Raw genomic sequence first — 6,000 nt, 5'->3', positions numbered from 1 at the left:
TCTTTTAGGGCTGCCTCACAACTACTTGCTACTTGAGGCAGGGGAGCAAATGTTGTTATTATTATTTTCCACCTTTGTCTCTTTAAAGTGACTCAAAGCTGCTAACAACACTTTAAAAAAGCCTACTTGGGTTAGTAAAGCCTTTTTTTTATGAAAACCAGGAATGAGCTACCATATCCTGGTAATTGCTAGAACTGACAGGCATTGCAAGAGCAATATATTTATAGGCTGTACAATTCAAATATTTTTGCATACTGTTTCCTCATTAGTTAAAGTTCAGAATACCTACATTACACTTTCAGGGTCTGTTCCTTCATTATGCTCAGTGCTCAAAACATTGCCCCATTCCCACTCTCTCATCTTTCACATTAGAACAACTTGTAAGTGTGTTGTTGAGTGCTTTCTCTTTCCCTAAACAAAAGCCACGTCACTCAAACCAAGCAAGAGAGGCCTGGATTCCGAGCTAATGAGATTTTGCTGTGCCATCCTCCTCCTCCAAGCAATTAATTTTCTAAGAAGCCGTTTCTCACATTACTCAAATTCTCTGTTACATCTACGAACTTTAAAGCATGTACAATGCAGATAGCTAAAGCTGGATATATGAGGGTTATCCAGAAAGTAGATTACGTTTTGGAATTAAAAATGAACAAAGTACAGTAGAGTCTCGCTTATCCAATGTAAACGGGCTGGCAGAACGTTGGATAAGCGAATATGTTGGATAATAAGGAGAGATTAAGGAAAAGCCTATTAAACATCAAATTAGGTTATGATTTTACAAATTAAGCACCAAAACATCATGCTATACAACAAACTTGACAGAAAAAGTAGTTCAATATGCAATAATGCTATGTAGGAAGTACTGTATTTATGAATTTAGCACCAAAATATCACAATGTATTGAAAACATTGACTACAAAAATGCGTTGGATAATCCAGAATGTTGGATAAGCGAGTGTTGGATAAGTGAGACTCTACTGTATAGGAGAAAACATTCACCATATGCAGTTGCAAGCCACACCCAAATACCACTTCTCAACATAGTCGCCATTCAAATCTAGACACTTATCATAGTGATGAATGAGCTTGGCAACTCCTTCCCCACAAAACTCTGCCGCTTGCATCCTCAACCAGCCGGTCACCCTTTTCTGCAGCTGCGCATCATCGCCAAAACGCTGCGTTGAGGATGCAAGCGGCAGAGTTTTGTGGGGAAGGAGTTGCCAAGCTCATTCATTGCTATGATAAGTGCTTGGATTTGAATGGCGACTATGTTGAGAAGTGGTATTTGGGTGTAGCTTTCAACTGCATATGGTAAATGTTTTCTCCTGTACTTTGTTCATTTTTAATTCCAAAACGTAATCTATTTTCTGGATAACCCTCGTATATGGCAGAACAGTACAATACAGAAGCATGTTAGAATATAGGTACAGTAGCCAGTGTGGTCATACACAGGCAAAAACATAGTAGAAAGCATGGCAAAACCTACGAATGGGATCCTGAAAACATGGTTGCTTCCATGTTGGAGGGACAGTGAATCCATTCTAGGTTTTAAGCATGAACTTTAAAGCAGGTATACTGCATGCTGGGCTAAATTTAGAGATAGGATTTGGTAATACAATGCCTTTGAAGTTTGGATGAAAGCCCAAGGTGGGCTTACTGCTCAACCAATATGGGGAAGACCAGCTGCCTAAATATGAAACTATGTTGGTATGTGAAGAAGACAACCTTCCAAAGTGTTTGGACTGCCTGTATCAATAGTATTGTTAATTTAAGAATCCCATACATTGTTAGAAATTGATTTGAAAATGGATTGTTTTTATTAATTACATGATCTCCACAGACATCTCCATCCAATCCTCCATACGGCAGAATTACTTCTGGAGGAAAATGGTGAATGTCTTCTAACTGCTTTTAATAAAGAATATGACTCTGTCGCGATCAACTCTGGACACTTAACTCTCATCTGCAAACAATTCCATTTGTGTCTTGTCGAAGGCTTTCATGGCCAGGATCACAGGGTTTTTGTGTGTTTTCCAGGCTGTATGGCCATGTTCCAGAAGTATTATCTCCTGACGTTTCGCCCACATTGATGGTATATACCTCACAACCTTTGAGGATGCCTGCCATAGATGTGGGCAAAACATCAGGAGAGAATACTTTTGGAACATGGCCATACAGCCCGGAAAACACACAACAAGCCCAATTCCATTTGTCATTTGTTTAATACAATATTGCAAAAATGTTTTCTTTTTAATTTCAGTACAAAATTAGTAAAATCCCACAAACAACTCATATCCCTCCCAGAAGCAAAAAATCCATCATGATAAATGGTTTGTCATTCGCTCATCTCACCACAGATTTGATGCCTCTGACAAATGCTATACTTTGTTTAATACTAGGATGGGCTATGGAAATTCGGAGAATATCTCTCAATTTGTCCAGTCCTATGAGTTGGTAGTTTACCTGATTTGTTTACCATCACTCCTGAAGAAGGAAATGAAAATGAAAAGATTATTAAATGGTGCCTCAGAAAGACAACAAGGTGATCTCCTTACAGACAAGTTTATTACAGAATCATAGAATCAGTCCAATCCCAAACTTACAAGTTGAGCACTTCCGACAGATGACCATCCAGCTTCTGTTTAAAAACCTCCACAGAAAGAAACCATGAGATCAAATGTCATGCACACTTATGTTCACACAACAAAACATTCGTAACTGGAAACTATGAACAGTGACAATAAGCATTTTCCATGTCAGTAGGGCAGGTAATGGCTGTAGAACAGGCATGGGCCAACTTAGGCCCTCCAGGTGTTTTGGACTTCAACTCCCACAATTCCTAACAGCCGGTAGGCTGTTAGGAATTGTGGGAGTTGAAGTCCAAAACACCTGGAGGACCCAAGTTGGCCCATGTCTGGTATAAACTCTATACAGAAGCTATCCAAGGTGCTGAAATGTATCCCTATAAACAGGTTCAGGACCTTGGATAGCTCATTTGAAAGCCACATTCAATCCCAGAGAGGCTTCGCTGTTTCCTCACCCACCAGCCATGGCTGTGAAGAAACACACTTTGCAAACAATACGAAGAAGTTTCAAGTATTGGTGATATCAGGCTCTGTTAAGGTTGAGCAGTTACAGGAGAGTCAGCAAGAGGAGAGGGACAGCAACCAGGTGTCAAATATTCCCAGGGTGGTGGTTTTGGGAAGCAGTCAGTCGTGAAGGACAAAGCCAAGGAAATAGCAAGGCAAGCCATATATCTTACAGCTGACTCAATAACCTTGGGATGTAAGAAGTCAAATGCATGAGAAGGGGAGTTGTTGTTGTTAATCTTCAAGTAGACCTTGACTTATGCTCACGCTGTAAGATATATGACCTTAACCCCATGAATGTAAGACCTCCAAATCAGCCTATCTTCAACAGCCCTCCTCGGATCTTGCAGAGTTAGAGGAGCCATGGCTTCCTTGAAGAAGTCTGTCCATCTAGAACAGGGGTCCTCAAACTTTTTAAGCAGAGGGCCGGTCCACGGTCCCTCAGAGTTTTGGGGGGCCGGACTATAGTTTAAAAACAAATATGAACAAATTCCTATGCACACTGCATATGTCTTATTTGTAGTGCAAATAAAAAAGGCCAATGAAATGTCATGGTTTGCAAAGGCACTGTGCTATATTTGTGTGTTAACTGGAAAATGAAGTGCATGAAGCCGATTGGCTGAACCTGCAAAGACCTGTAATTTGATTTTAAACTGTTTCTGTTCTGCTGCTGGAGAACCGGTTTGAACACGTTTTTGTTCAGTGTGAGTTTGTGTGGTGACTGAGTACTGCCTGGGGAAGATGTCTCTGTACCCAGAGAGTCCTTGCTATTTCTGAGGCCTTGTTTGCTACTGGGAAAAGAGGATGAGGAACCAGGACTGTATTCTTCACTGAAGCAGATTTATGGACTGAAAAAGGACTGTTTATGACTGCTGGGTTTCTGTAAGCAATCAGAGGGACCATTGTGGATACCATTGTTCTTTGGATCTCTTGGAATTAGTAAAGTTCTTGTATTATTTGTTCTGCAAATCTGAGTGGGCGTCATTGTTCTGCAGGGTGACTCTGGGCTCATGGGCTTCCATTTGCCATCTACAATGCGCAACACGAAAGAACGATACAATATTTAAAAATAAGATTAATTTAAACCTACCAGGATTTCAATGGGAAGTGTGGGCCTGCTTCTTGCTCATGAGATAGTCAAGTTAATTAGGATGGTTTTTGTTATTGTTTTTAATGTTGTTGTGTGCCTTCAAGTCATTTCAGACTTAGGGCCAGGCTAAGTCTAAAACCGAGGGCGGGGGCCAGATAAATGACCTTGGAGGGCCACATGTGGCCCCCGGGCCTTAGTTTGGGGACCCCTGATCTAGAATATAGTCTTCCTCTTGCCCTACTGCCTTCTACCTTACCAAGCATCATTTTCTTTCCTAGCGAGTTATGTCTTCTCATTGTGTTGGGATTTCTAGCAATCATGCATGCATTTAAAGTGGGGTGGTTTATGTAGTTAGCTTGTAGTAACTTGAGACCAAAGGATGCATATCAAAGATGATGGCACCTATTTGGGGTTTGCATGTGGGCTAAGGAATCATCCTTTGGGGACATGCCTTGAGTAACGTAGGCATCCAGAATTTGGGTATATAAGGGGAGAATTTCTTTGTTCTCTTGACCTTGCTTCCATGCCTTGCTTACACTATGCTTTCACACACTCTTATTTATTTATTTATTTATTTATTTATTTACAGTATTTATATTCCGCCCTTCTCACCCCGAAGGGGACTCAGGGCGGATTACAATGAACACATATATGGCAAACATTCAATGCCAACAGACAAACAACATTCAGTTTTAGACAGACACAGAGGCATTTTAACATCTTTCCAGCTTCACGATTCCGGCCACAGGGGGAGCTGTTGTTTCACCGTCCATTGGTGGCTGTTCTTCCTCATTCTTTTCCTCGTGTTTTGCTGGCAGTTTTATGGTGTTGTAGATTAGTTAAATTAGCCTCCCGCATAAAGCGTACCTAAATTTTCCCTACTTGACAGATGCAACTGTCTTTCGGGGCTGCATAGGTCAACAGTAAGCCAGGCTATTTTTTTTAATGGTCGGAGGCTTAACCCGACCCGGGCTTTGATATCATGACCTCTCGGTCAGTAGTGATTTATAGCAGCTGGTTACTAGCCAGCTGCACCACAGCCCGGCCCCTCTTCTACTCACCATGCTGCTTGAAGAGATGTAGTTTTCCTGATGAAGATAGGCCTGCCTGATTCTGGCCTTAATATTTTATTTATTTATTTATTTACAGTATTTATATTTCGCCCTTCTCACCCCGAAGGGGACTCAGGGTGGATTACAATGAACACATATATGGCAAACATTCAATGCCAACAGACAAACAACATACATTAGACAGACTCAGAGGCATTTTTAACATTTATAGAGAAAATTTATAGAGTTTGTATATGTAGAAGGTAAGGGGAACAAACCTGTAAAAGAAACAATGGGATTTTGGAAATAAATATTGTAATTGGCGGTTCTGGGGTGAAGGGATAGCACTAGGTCAAGGGTAACAAAAGGTAAATAATATGAGTATGTAATATAGTTAGAGAGTGAAAATACTATAGGAGCTATGATATACATATACTGCAAATTTGTTAAATTTTTTTATTTTAAAAAAAAGAAAAAAAAAGAAAGACATAGATTGGATGACTATGTTTTTTGTAGCCAAATTTGGTGTGATCTGGTTCAGTGGTTTTGTGGTTTACTCAGTCCTACAAATGTACATATATATATATATATATATATATATATATATATATATATATATATATATATAGTTTATAACCTTGTACATTTCAATAACAGTGTGAACCCTGTATCTACAGGATTGGTACCCACAGTTTCATCTAGTTGTCTCTGACAAAATATGTAATCTCTTGGCATTTTCTAAGTCCTTCAGCATGACTTTAAAATTGTATCA

Source organism: Anolis carolinensis, chromosome 1 (genome assembly GCF_035594765.1).
Source record: "Anolis carolinensis isolate JA03-04 chromosome 1, rAnoCar3.1.pri, whole genome shotgun sequence".
Classification (NCBI taxonomy): domain Eukaryota; kingdom Metazoa; phylum Chordata; class Lepidosauria; order Squamata; family Dactyloidae; genus Anolis; species Anolis carolinensis.
The sequence above is the reverse complement of the archived record's forward strand: the minus strand, read 5'-3'. Positions refer to the sequence as shown.